Source organism: Sus scrofa, chromosome 18, assembly GCF_000003025.6.
Source record: "Sus scrofa isolate TJ Tabasco breed Duroc chromosome 18, Sscrofa11.1, whole genome shotgun sequence".
Lineage (NCBI taxonomy): Eukaryota > Metazoa > Chordata > Mammalia > Artiodactyla > Suidae > Sus > Sus scrofa.
Window position 1 is genome coordinate 7,388,060 of NC_010460.4, and position 14,464 is coordinate 7,402,523.

Here is a 14,464-nt window from a genome sequence, read left to right on the forward strand (position 1 = left end):
CAATCGGAGCTACAGCCTCCAGCCCATGCCAAAGCCACAGCAACTCGGAATCCGAGACACATCTGTGACCTACACCACAGCTCACGGCAACGCCGGATCGTCAACCCACTGAGCAAGGGCAGTGATCGAACCCGCAACCTCATGGTTCCTAGTCAGATTCACCAACCACTGCACCACGTTGGGAACTCCTTTTTTTTTTCCCTGTATTTTCTTAGAAAATTTTTTGCTTTTTGCTTTTTAAGGCCACACCCGAGGCATATGGAAGTTCCCAGGCTAGGGGTCGAATCTGAGCTGTTGCCGCTGGCCTGCACCACAGCCACAGCCACAGCAACGCTGAATCTGAGCCATGTCTGCGACCTACACTGCAACTCACTGGCTACACCAGATCCCCAACCCACTGAACAAGGCCAGGAATCTAACCCGCATCCTCATGGATACCAGTCAGATTTGTTGCTGCTGTACCACAAGGGGAATTCCAATTTCCTCAGTACATTTTTAAACGAACTGCCTTTACAGAGATATTATTGGTCATTTAATCTGATCTTTTATCCATGCACTGCTGATTCTATGCTCTAGAAGAGGTTTTAAGGGCATTTATTAACCAGCCAGCCCAGGGGAGCATGTTATCTACAACAATATTTGGCACAGAGTAAGTAATAAATGTTTATTATAATAATTATTAGTATTATTTTTACTTTAATTCAATTTTTGATTTTCCTTCTTTTTCTCATATTCCCTGATGCTATCACAACTTCTCCTTTGAGTACGTCTGGCTTTGGTTAGAGGCCCTCAGTTCATGGACTCATTTGGGAATCCTGAACTTTGCAAAGTCTGTGAAATCCCCATTGGCTTTCAAATACCTGAAATCCTTAGACGGCAAATGTATATGTTAACAGAAAATGCAATTTTGTTTTTCTTTTATCTCCTCAACACTCTTGTGAGGAGGAAAATTAAAAACATATTTCATCTCTTGCTTCCAAACCTAGCTTTTTGTTTCCCTATCCACAGGGGAAGCAAAATCAGTCACTTACCCTGTCTCGGCATCCCACCGCCACGGAGAGCTCCAGAGCCAGGCTGCCTGGCTTGGTCTCTTGGCTCATCTACTTGCTAATCTTGGGAGCGTGGGCAGAATTATCGAATTCATCTGGCCCAGGGCTTTCTTATCTGCAGAGAGGGGGGCGCCTAGCAGCATAGGGTCTTGGATTAAGTTGTTAAATATTTCAACGCTAAGAACGGCACCTAGGGAGGGTGTAAGCGCCAGTAACTATTGGGGGAAATGCCATACCTCTCTGCACAGCAGCAGTGTGAGTCTCTCGCTCTGTGAGCTGTGTGGACGATTAAACACAGGAGTTTGGAGGTCGGTCAGCCCTAGATGGAGTCCAGATGCCGCCCATGGAGTTCGACCTGGGCCACGTGACTTAGTTTCCCCAAGCCTCAGTACCTTCCTTTGTTAAAGAGAACAAGTCAAAGCACCTGTCAGGATGGTGGGGGCTTTAGTTTAAGGATGAGAAGATGTGAAAACAAATCGATTGCACCCGGACACAGCAAATACAACACATTATCTGTTAGAAGAGGTAGCCTATTTCTTATGTCTCTTTAGTCCACTACTTTGATAAACTTCTTTTGGGAATTTCTTTGTCCTTTATTTTCAAGTGGCAAGTGAAGTTTGCTGCTTTCTCCTAAGACATCTTTTTTTTTTTTTTTTTTTTTTTTTTTTTTTTTTTTTTTTTTTTAAACAACTCTTCTCTTTCCTAAAATTTTTCCAACCTGTTTCGGTCTCAACTTCCCACAGTAAACAATGACACAATTATAATCAAGTGCATACCTTTGAACAGAGCACAGCAAGATTTTAAAGGGAGATATAAATGAAGATTTCTCACATCCTCACCGCTCTTAGTAGTGCTGTCAAGAATAAACATACCTGACAGGTCAAATAAAGGTTGCTATTGATGTGACTCATTACAGATCTTGCATTTGGAATCTTATGGCGTGTGTATGAAAGAAAGTGTGCATGTATGCATATGTGTGTGCATGTGTGGGTGTGTGGTCATTGGCCTCTCCTCTCTTGACCTTGATTTTCCTGCTTTGAGGCACTTGCTCTGGGAGTGATGGCAAGCAGACATTCCGGTTCTCATTCTGACTTTCCCCGACTCATTTTTGCCACCTGCCCAAGTGCCTCCATTACCCAAATTAACTACACTCGGAGCTCAGGGTGCTGTCCTTTCTCCCTGGCTGCTTGGACTGGGTTCGTGTTAGCCATTCCATTGGTAGCACCTGGTCCCATCCTCATTGCTGTTCACATTATACAGTATCTGCTCTGTCATACCTACTCTTTAATTTTTTCTCAACTTTTTCCTCGATTGACATCCTTGTCCTACTAAACTCCCCCACCCCCACTTCGATACTGCTCCTTCTACTTTTTATCCCGCTGAAAGCTCCCCCAATCCAGCATCATAAGAGGAGCCACGGCGGGGGCGGGGTAGGACCCACCGTACTTTGGATCATTTTTACCACCCTTCCCTGCTCCTCCTTATTTGAAGTCTTTGCCTTATGTCCACAGCCCTCCTGAAATCTACAGCTTAGCATCCTCTGCAGACCCATACTCATTCCCTCATGCTGTTCCTTCTCTGTCTTTCACGTATCCATCTGCCACTCTGCCTCCTCACTTTCCGTCTGTCTGAACTACTCAGGCACTTTTATTGATGTCCTTCTCAATAGGCTGTTTACTAGGAACTGAAGAAAAGAAGATGGGGTTCGAGGCTAATGACCGAAATTCACTTAGCTACCTGCTCAAACTAAGTGGAGGGAGAGTCAGGCTCAGTTGATGGTACTCCATACACATGATACAAATACATTTATCTCAAAAATACAACACTGCCGATCATACAAAGGCTCTCTTGATGCTTCCCTCCCCTGCTTTATTTCTCATAAATAACCGTTATTATCAACCCAATGTGCATTTTCCAGCCCTTTTTCTCTCTCTATATTTACATCCCTCACCAAAATAAGCTATGTGGGAATGCATAACGGGCACCTAATTACCACTAGATGAAAAAATGAATGAGTGTGTGTGTGTGTGTAACACATACATACTCATAAACTGCTTTGCATATGGGGCTGTGAATGTGTTTTGATATAAATCATATTGATTTACACATATTATTTGGCAGCTTGCTTTTTTTTACTAACAGGGTATCTTGGGAGGATTTCCATGGTACCGCATACTACTCGATTTCATTCAATACTGATGCATGGAATTATGTTATGGATACTTATGTGTCCATTCTTTTTTTGTTTGGCTGCGCCCATGGCCTGCTGAAGTTCCTGAGCCAGGGATCAAACCCACACCACAGCAGTGACCAGAGCCTCAGCAGTGACAACTCTGGATCCCTAACCCTCTGCACCACAAGGGAACTCTTATTTGTCCATTCCTTTATTGATGGGCATTTACATCTTTCCTACATATTACCATTTATAAACAACACTATCGCATAAATCCAGGCAAAATTTTCTTCCTCTATGTACATGTATTTTTATGAAATTTTTTCTTTGAAGTTAATTGTTGAGCAAAATGTTATGTGCATTTTTTTTGTTTGTTTAAGGCTGCACCTGCAGCATATGGAAGTTCCCGGGCTAGGGGTCAAATCTGAGCTGCAGCTGAGGTCTACACCACAGCCAGGGCAACACATGATCCAAGATGCATCTTCGACCTATGTGGCAGCTTGTGGCAACTCACGATCCTTAACCCATCGAGAGAGGCCAGGGATCAAACTCACATCCTCATGGACACTATGTCGGGTTCTTAACCCTATGAGCCACAACAGGAATTCCATCATATGCTTTTTTCTTTTTTTTCTTTCTTTCCTTTTTTTTTTTTTTTTTTTTTTTCTTTCAGGGCTGCACCAGTGGCATATGGAAGTTCCCAGCCTAGGTGTTGAATTGGAGCTGCAGTTGCCAGCCTACGCCACAGCCACACAACATGAGATCCAAGCCATGTCTTCAACCTACATCACAGATCACTGCAACACCCGGATCCTTAACCCACTGATCAAGGCCAGGGATCGAACCCTTGTCTTCATGGATACTGGTCGTGTTTGTAACATGCTGAGTGACAGCTTCCCTTGTTTCTCAAATAACTTTTCCCTTTAGCATCTTCAATTTTCCTCTCTTCACAGATTATTCCTCTTGGCTTGCAAACATAATCAGATGCAATTATTTGGGGATAAAAGGCTTTACTCTTAGATCCCTGGCCACAGGTAGAGCCAAAAAAAAAAAAAAAAAAAAAAAAAAAGAAAAAGAAAAACACTTTACTCACCCGTACTTTAACCCCTGCCTTATTCTCTCCACTCCTGTGCTTGACAGATGAGCACTCCATACCTGCTCTTCAAATCAATGATACCAGTGAGTTCACCTGGTCCTAATTTAGGCAATGATGAAGCTCACTTCATTTTTTTCCTGTCATTCGTTGCTCAATGTCTAATGTCTTCACAACCATTGTTTTGTATATTTTGTCCTTCATTTTGGCTGGAAGTAAAGGATCCATTATTTTTAAAGAGTTTGAAAAAACAAAAATGAAATGTGTTTTTATATTTATCACATGTTTACTATTGATCATCCATCAGTAGTATTCTGTAGTTGGTATGTAGCAGCTCATGAGACCCAATTATTACATATTCATAAATTTCATAAGCTGGTTATTATACTGTTGGTAACTTGAATTTGACCATTATGGGAATATTTATATTTATGAAATTTTTCAGAACTATAGGTCCAAGCTTTTTCCTTTTTTTAAGTTTTTTTTTATTTAAAATTTTTTTATTATTATTGTTGATTTGCAATGTTCTGTCAGTTCAAGGTTTTTCTTTTTCCTTCTTTATTTCCCACCCAGCTGGATTACCAATTCCATTTGGACTTTTTTTTTTTTTTCATTTTTCTTGAAAGATATCCTTTAACATTTCTTACAGTGTGTATCTCCTGGTGATGATTTATTTTACTTTTTGTATGCCCAAGGAACCCTTTATTCTGCAAAGTTTTTGAAAGATATTTTCACTGGTTATGGAATTCAAGGTTGACAGTTTTTTTATTTTCTTGTCAACACTTTAAAGACATTTGTCTCCAGCCTCTCGCCTGTGCAGTTTTTTATAAGAGGACTGTTGTCATTCATGGATCTGTTCATTTGTGCCTAGTTAGACTTTTATTCTCTAGATGCTTATAAGTTTTTTTTTTTTCATCCTTGGTGGCTCAGCAAGATAAATGTCTGGTGCTGTCACTACTGTGGCTTGCGTTGCTGCCGTTGGTACAGGTTCGATCCTTGGCACTGTACATCCACGAGCCATGGGTGTGGCCAAAAAAAAAAAAAAGATACTGATAATGTATCTTCTTAGAGTGTTCTTTCTGTTACTTGTGCTAAGATTTCATTGAGCTTCTTGGATCTGTAGCTTCCTAGTTTTCATCAAATTTGGATATGTTTTGCTCTTAGTTATTCATTCCTTTTCTGTTCAGTTTTATAGAACTCAGGCTGCCTGATGTCCTCCTCCAACTCACTACTACTCTTCATTTTTTTTTTTTTTTTTTTTTGTCTTTTTGCCATTTCTTGGGCCGCTCCCATGGCATATGGACGTTCCCAGGCTAGGGGTCGAATTGGAGCTATAGCAGCTGGCCTACGCCAGAGCCACAGCAACGTGGGATCCGGGCTGTGCCTGCAACCTACACCACAGCTCAGGGCAATGCTGGATCCTTAACCCACTGAGCAAGGCCAGGGATCGAACCCGCAACCTCATGGTTCCTAGTCAGATTCGTTAACCACTGAGCCATGATAGTAACTCCTACTCTTCATTTTTAAAGTCTTTTTCTTTCTGTTTTCATCCTGGATGATTTCTGTTGCCCTGTCTTTAATTTCATTCTGAGATGTCTAATCTGCTGCTAACCCCATTGAATGTATCTTTCAGCACACTCACTGTATCCTTCATCTGAAGAAATTGTATTTCAGACTTTGTTATGTCTTCCATGTCTCTTTTTAACATACTCTCCTCTACCTTATTGAGCACATGGAATGTATATAACACGTCTTTTTATACCCTTGGCTACTAATTCCATCATCTGTATCCTTTCCTGATCTATTTTTATTGGGTGGATTTTCTCCACTTTGTGGACCGTACTTTCTCTTTTCTTCCACATCTAATTTTTATTAAAAAATTTTAGGGCCGCACCCACAGCATATGGAGGTTCCCAGGCTAGGGGTCTAATCGGAGCTACAGCTGTCAGCCTACGCCACAGCCACAGCAACTCCAGATCCGAGCTGCATCTGCGATCTACACCACAGCTCATGGCAATGCCAGATCCTTAACCCACTGAGTGAGGCCAGGGATTGAACCCACAACCCCATGGTTCCTATTCAGATTCCTCTCCATTGCACCATATGGGAACTCCTGATTTTTAAAAATTTGATGTCAGATATTTGAGTTTTATGCTGCTAGGTGCTGGGATAGTTGCACCCCTTAAAAAATTTCTTAGCTTTGTTTTGTGACACAGTTAAATTCCGTGGAAACAATTTGATATTTCCAAGTCTTGCTTTGAAACTTTGTAAGTTGTGTCTAATATCACCTTTAGCCTAAAGCTAACTTGCCTCCACTACTGAGGGAATACTCTTCCGAGAATTCTACTCAATGCTCACTACGTCAAGAGGTCTCTCCCATCTGGCTGGTAGAAACACCATCTATTCCAAGCACTGTGTGAGCCAGCACAGGGATGGTTCTGCTTAATCATTTCCACTGGTCTTTTCCTACTCGAAGGCAGTTTCCTCACATGAACGTATTCATCAAAACAATGAAGGAGTTGCTGAAAGCCCTCTGTGGCTTCTGGAGCTCTTTTAATCTGCAGCTTTCTTCTCTCTGCTCTGGAATTTTAGCCACTCCTTGAACTATGAACTCCTCAACTCAGAGAGACAGGCAGGCTCTATTTTCCAGCACTACCTGAAATGATTCTCAAGGTGGTAAGGTGGGGCCATTATAGGATCAACTTCCATTCCACTTCTCTCAGGGATCACTATTTTGTGTCATCTGTGGTCCAATGGCTAACAAACATCATTTCTTACATTTTGTGCATTTTAGTTCTTTGGGGTTTGAGGGTAAATCCAATCCCTGTTACTTCATCTTAAAATCTCCCCCGTACATTGATATTTCACCTTTAGGGAATTTTAATGTAACCTATCTAAGTGCATTATTTTCCCACTCCCCCAAACAAATATTTCTCTTTTCTTCACTTATGTTCTATACTTTTAGCCTCTGTACATTTTCTTGCTCCCTTAAGAATTCAGTGTAGAGAGGGAAACCCAACACGGTAACTGAAGGGTTTGAGAGAGACTTGCCAGAGAGAAGAGCACCCACCTAAGAAAGTGTCCAGGGCAAGGGCAATGGGAGAGGCTCCATAGCTCCAGTCAGCCATCAGTTCAGCTTGTCTGGCTGACCCTTCCTCCTTTGGGCCAAAGATAAAGCTCCTCCCTCTTGGAGATCTGTAGAGCAGAGGGATCATATCCTCATCCTCATTTCAACATGTGAATGACTTGAATGAATTGAATGAATAAGCAATATTGCAGATGGGAGTGGAGAACGGGGAGATATTTTTCTATGGCATCAGCCATATGGAAGTAGCTTCAAGCTACTGAGTTGTGACAACGATTAGGGAATCAGGAGCCAGCTGGCTACTCTGATGTGACTGCTATGTCTCGTCATTCCCCAATCTGCCGTGCCATCCTGAGGGAGGAGGATCACATTGCTTTCTCTGCTCGGTGGTGGCGCTGAGCCAAGGCAGCCCATGAGTTACATCAGCTCCCAGGGGCTCTGCAGGATCCACACTGCTTTTGCTCAAGGCTGCCAGCCGAATGAGAGCATGACGTGTTCCCATCAAGAGCAAGAACATGTGTCTATATATCTCCTCCCTGTATCTGCTGCCACCCTCCCTCGACCGCATCCCACACAGGACTAACTCAATACAAATCCTAGGAGCAAAGATGGAGGACAGAAAGGGAAGGAAAAGAAGAAAGGCTATGTGTGTGCATGTTTACACTATCCATCTTGGGTTCAATCCCTCCAATCTGACAAGTATAGAGGCATATTGGGTTCTATGAACAGGTTTATAAACACTGAGCTTGAACAATTACAGTTGGCTATATCTATTTTTCATCATATGTTCTAAGTGTTCCTGAAATGTACACTATGCTTACCCCTTGGTTTACCATTATTTAAATTAATGGCATGAATGGATTCATCACATTTGGAAAGGATCAAAACCCCGAACACTCTCCGACAAGTATGGGGCATTCAAATGCAAACAAAAAAACAGGCATTACAGCCTAAACTCTGTTAGAAGCAAGAACCCCAACATTAACCTTGAATTGTCTTACTGCAGCATCAGCAAGCATAACAAATCTCTTTCATCATTAGACCCTGATGAAATGGGAAAGCATCACAAAGGCTTGACTTGCTTCAGGCTTATTCTCCCTGTTAAGCCACTTCTACTGCTCCCTTTTCCAGGCACTCATCATAAACCACTTCACCACATCCAACTCAAATGGAATAATTGTTTTGAAAAATAAATCCTTCAAAGTTCAGGGCTTGGCAAAGGCAAAGAGGAGGGGAGGTTCCACAGCACCCATTGGCTGTCCTCCTGGCGTCTTGGGGTCCTCTGTCGCGTTTGAGCCGGATGAGGTTATACCAGCTGCCCAGCAGACTCTAATCCTTAGCTACTATGAATTGATGGCTTGGCAATGCTTTTTGTGCCTCTGTCATCCTCCAGCCTCACCCTCCATACCATCCCATGGTACACCTTTCCTGCTGGCACAAGCTTTCCTTGGAGTCCAAAAAACAACAACAACAACAACAACAACAACAACAAAAAACCAACAGCCACTTGTAAGTGCACTAGGAAAAAATGCATCTTCAGCCATTTGTAGGTATTACAATCCTTCTTTTCATTTTACAGATGAGAAAGTTGGGGATGAGAGTTCACTGAGGGTTCTTAAGAAGCAGAGCTATGAATAGAACCCAGATTTGATTTCAAGGCCTCAATTTTCTTCAATCTCATGTTGCATTTAGAGGACAAATTAGACCTAATGAGACCGTTAGAGGCACGTGGACCACAGAGGCCGGCTTTCAATTGAGTCGTTGATTCTGCCTGTCCAGGTCCCAAATCCTGTCTGCTGGGATTGAAGAGGATGCTGCTCCCTTGATTGGCTGTTAGAGCAGATTCCTTCCCTCAGAGCTGGGCTTTATTTTTGCTGTGACAACCCTGAAGACCTAAATCTCTTCATCTCTGATCTGCTTTTATCCCGCTTTCAGCTACCCAGGTGACACGTCCCTTGGCTGGTTTCCAGCTTCAGATAGACTAAAATCCCCTTTGGTCATCCCCACCAGGATCCGTTTCTCTGACGGTTACAGAGATGGCCTCCAGGGGGCGCCAGATAGCCATCTCTCATTTACAGGTAAATCAATGAGTCATTATTAAGTATATTTACATACAGGTCCTTCAGCAGGATTGCAATAGAGATAACTCGTGCAGGGTTAAGCCGGTTCCCAGGGAGGGTGGGGATGATACTTAAAAAAAGACAAGCCTCATTTCCTCCCCAGCCTGAGAGATACGTGGCTCACTCTGCTATGGCGGATCTCCAAGTGGGAGGAGCCTGGCCACCTCTCTTGCTCAGAGAGGAGGTGTCAACCACACTAGCTGCACTGCGGCATGGCTGGAACTATGCCCTGCCATCTCCTCGCCCTTCTCCTGGGAACTTTCTTAGGTGGGTCCTCCTCTCCAGAACTCACCCTCACCACAACCCTCTGAAGAACCTCGGGTGTTGGTTTGACTCTTTGGTACATTCCTTCCAGTTGTTGAATGAATACGGGAGTTTAGTCTTGGTGGCTGGTACACTGGCCTTGGGTTCCTAAATCCCTAGGAAGGAGTGTGCCCTCGGTCTCCCCTTGACCACTGACCACTTGGCCCTCATGGTCTGCTCCCCATGATGGTGCCCCATGCCTGAGCCATGGAAGGGCTTGATCCTACCTTCTCTTGGGATGGAGGGCAACCTGGGCTGGGGTTCTTCCTTCTCAAAGGCTTTTCATGCTTCCCACAGGTGTCATTGCTCAGACCATCCATCAATGGCCAGCTACCAGGGTGCAGCTTGTGGGCAGCGCCCTCTCCCTGGAGTGCACTGTGAAGGGGGTATCAAGCCCCAGCCTATACTGGTACAGGCAGGCCACCGGCGGGGGGGACCTTCAGCTGCTCTTCTACTCCATTGGCGTTGACCAGAAAGATCCTGAAAAGCTCCAGAACTTCAACGCCTCCAGGCCCCAGGATGGACTGTTCATCCTGAGTTCTACGAAGCTCCTGCTCAGCAACTCTGGCTTCTACCTCTGCGCCTGGAGTCTCACACTGCGTCCGGTGGGGCAGACATCTGTGCAAAAACCCTGCCCTCTCCCAAGTTCTCACCACCCTCTCCAGGAGCCCTCACTTAAGGGCTGGCTAGAGGATGTGTTTGTCATTGAGTTTCTGACTGGCAGCCAATGTGAGGGCAACTGAACCAGCCAGATTCTCCAAAAGAACTTTGTGAAGTTCCCAGGAAGAACAACAACAACAAAAAGACGTATGTGTGTTGAAGCTGTGAATGGCAGATACACAGTCAAGTTCACCATATGTGGAAGTCTAATCTGAGGTTCTCATACTCCAGCCCTCCGAGTGTGCTATTCCTTGCCTAACCCCCTATTCCTTCACATTCCTATGGGTACCCTGGTGATGGAGGTTGTGCATTTGCCAATGAGAAGGGCAGGATGCACCAACACCAGTTACTTAACTAGTTAATTTTCATCATCTTTGCTCTTTCTGCAGAGACTGGACAACTTGTGAAAGCTTGGATGAGGTTTTGAGCCAGGGAGGGGGGCAAGGTGGATGGTTATCGTAGGGGCTACAAGTGTGGTTTTATTAGCATCAGAAACATGCACTCAGGAATGTTGATTATTGTTTGGGGGTTTCAATTTTTTTTAATGCCTGTTCTACTGTGTCTCATTCCTTCCTTTATAGCAACAGAGGGAGCAGAGAAGCAGATGGTGATCCAAGAGATACAAGAGACAGGATAAAGAGGGCAGGCATATGTAATGGTAAAACCCTAAAAAGAGAAATTACTTGGATGGAAATGTAGGTGAGGAAAAGGCTTATGGGGATGTCTGGGAAGAGACACTGTGGTTACCTTGGCAACTGAGCATCCTTCCTCATCTCCCAGCCCCTGAGCCCTCCCTCCTCCTCCTCCTCCTCATTCCTCAAAAGATTTTCTTTTTTAATGTCCCTTCTGTTCCACGAGGGGGCACAAGAAGTCCTAAAATACTCTGTTCCTGGCATTATTTCCTTTGGAACAATTCAGCCATTTGTTTCTTTTCAGTATCATTTAATCTGCAGAGGAAAATCTGAGACAGAGACACAAAGCAATCAAGACAATATTGAATAAGGCTCAAGAGTCCCTGTTGCACTTTAAGGTCAACTATATATTAAGCAGTTACGTGCTGGACATTCTGAGCCGTCACAGGGATTAAAAAGAAAAATGAAGTACACTCAAGATGGTGCTGGGCATGGTCACAACATGAAATAGTCAAGGCCCTTGGAACTTGGGATTAGCAGATAAAAACTACTATATATAAAATAGATCAGACTGTGATGTAAAATAATATTAAAATGTATATATATTTATGACTGAGTCACTTTGCTGTACAGCAGGAAATGGTGCCACCTTGTAAATCAACTATGCTTTTTAAAAATAAAAAAGAGAGATAATCCAGGAAACAACCTGGGAAAAAATTTTGTAGTAAAGTAGATAAACAACAAGGTCCTACTGTATTGCATAGGGAACTATATTCAATATCCTATAATAAACCATTATAAAAAAAGAATATGAAAAATATATATGTGTGTATATAAAAAATATATGTGTGTATATAAAAAATATATGTGTGTGTGTGTGTGTGTGTGTGTATAACTGGATCACTCTGCTGTACACCAGACACTAACATAACCTTGTAAATCAACTAGACGTCAATATTTTTTTCTTTGGCTGCTGCATGGCATATGGAGTTCCCGGGCCAGAGATCAGTTGCAACCTACTCCACAGTAGTGGCAGCACCAGATCCTTTAACTCACTGTGTGGGGCCCAGGATCGAACATGTATCCTGGAGCTGTGGAGACACCACCAATTCCATTGTGCCACAGTGGGGACTCCTAGACTTCAATTAAAAACAATTTTTTTTTAATTGCAGGAAAAAAAAATCAAGGCACTAAGTTTATTTTTTCCTCCATGTGTGAAAATTTAAATTTACGCAGTCAATCAGCAGTGCTACAACCATAGAAATAAAAATGCATTTACAACTCAAGTTTGGCTCACATTTATTTAATAGTAAAGAATGTCTCAAGCTAACGTGTGGATGTTAGCTGGTTATTGAACATAAGAAGAAATAGATCTCCCCTGAAACAGGGCTGTCAGGTTATTTTCAGTTAATAGATTTTGGTATTTTAGAGTAAGATGAAAATTGAGTAGATAAAGTTTCCGTATATGTCCCTTTCTTCCCCAGCCTTTGCTCTTATTAACACCTTTCGTGGGTATGGTATATTTATTATTGAACCAATATGGGTATGTTATTAGTAACTAAAGTCCATGTTTACATTAAAATTTATTCATTGCATTGTGCATTTCTGTGGTATTTGACAAATATATCACGTCTTGTATTAACCATTACTGTCATGCAGACTAGTTTCACAGCCCTACAAACACCCTGTGTTTCATCTACTTAGTTTTTTCTTCTTCTTCACAAACACTGGCAGCCACTGATCTTTTACTTTCTATATGTATTTTAAAGCATTTTATTGGAATACAGTTGACTTACAAAATTGTGTTAATTTCAGACGTACAGCAGAGTAAATCAGTTATACATATACATGTGTCCATTCCTTTTCAGATCTGTCTCTATATTTTTAAGGCACGTGGTCTTTTAGTTTAAATTTACTAGCCATTGTGACCTTGGGCTAATTATCTAATCTCTCTGGGCCTTATTTTCCTCACCTGTGAAACTTGTCTTGTTGGATTAAGTGTGTTTGGTGAGATCGTCTTTTTGTTATAAAGCCCTATTACAGGGTCTAATTTTCAACAAATATTATTTTCCTCTCTAAGTTTACAAGATATTTGGATTACAGCTTACCCAAATGAAAGCCTTGTGTGTTTGTTTTTTAAATTAAATGTAAACTCTAGTAAACCTTCTAAAATGCTGAGTATACTTGGATGGCAAACCCATGACACCTGTACGTTGTGCTTGTTTAGATATTAATCTTTTCTGTTGGGCCTTTACACATTCTCAGAATCCTTCTTAAACAGAACTCTGTTCCAAGGAATCATGACTCTTCAAGGGGAGCTGGTAGGAGAGTTAAAACAGAATTTTCACTGCTGTAAGAATTTCAGGAAAGTTCTGGAAAACTAAAGAAGGCAAGAGAATTTTGGTGAGGTTGAGTTTTGGGGAGGCTAGTATGTATGTATGTATGTATGTATTTTGCTTTTTAGGGCTGCAGATGCAGCATATGGAGGTTCCCAGGCTAGGGGTCGAATTGGAGCTGTAGCCACCACAGCCACAGCAACGCCAGATCCTTAACTCACTGATCAAGGCCAGGGATCGAACCAGCATCCTCATGGGCACTAGTTGGATTTGTTTCTGCTGTGCCACAACTCGGAGGCTAGTATTTAAATTCGAAAATGCAATTCTCCACAGAGGAGTCAATATGAGTAGAAATGAGGAGGTCCCCATGAATATTCTAAGTTCCAGAAAGGCAGTGAGCAAATGGTCCTGATCATTAAGGCAATAGATAGACAGGAAGGCATTGACAGGTAAGGGCAGGCTAATTAAGGAGAGGCTTGAAAGCCATCTGAATTCATCAAAACAAGTTACTATCCAGGGAGTTCCTGTCATGGCACAGTAGTAATGAACCCAACAGGTATCCACGAGGATGCAGGTTCGATCCCTGGCCTTACTCAGTGGGTTAAGAATCTGGCATTGCTGAGGCTGTGGTGTAGGCCAGAGGCTACAGCTCCTATTTGACTCCTAGTCTGGAAACCTCCATTAAAAAAAAAAAAAAAAAAAAGTTATTATCCGCCATGATATCTGCTCTACTCATGAATAAGCATCTTTTTCCCATAACAGCTTCCATAGCATCTAGAATCAGAAATCTACATTTGTGTTTAATCTCAGGAGAAAAAGAAACCAGCTCTTCAGGGGGGATACGGCTCAGATATGCTATTTCTTGCCAGGAGCTCATCAACCTCACAAACCCCTTTGGGGAGATGAGGCTATGTCTTTTCTAGGAGACCTTCCAGGACTCTGTTACTGGCTCTGACTTTGCAGATGTGCCCGGACAATGGTTCCCATTCCTATCATTCCCTGGCCACTGGTAC

General features: G+C 42.6%; 1 protein-coding gene across 25 annotated transcripts in view; it reads right to left on the reverse strand.

Annotated features, from left to right (window-relative positions):
- EPHB6 (EPH receptor B6) overlaps positions 1 to 14,464 on the reverse strand; it is a 73,067-nt gene that overhangs the window by 41,267 nt on the left and 17,336 nt on the right. For 8 of the 25 annotated variants that reach the window (XR_002340347.1, XR_002340348.1, XR_002340343.1 and 5 more), the window contains 3 exons: positions 7,386 to 7,510; positions 4,316 to 4,524; positions 1,286 to 1,445 (listed from right to left, as the gene is read on the reverse strand). The exons of 4 other annotated variants lie outside the window; for them this stretch is intronic. The gene's annotated coding sequence lies outside the window, so the exon portion shown is untranslated. Of the gene's footprint in view, positions 1 to 1,285; positions 1,446 to 4,315; positions 7,511 to 10,050; positions 10,635 to 14,464 lie in introns of those variants that run through there. 13 more of the 25 variants (XM_021078880.1, XM_021078879.1, XM_021078882.1 and 10 more) reach the window with 6 other exon arrangements.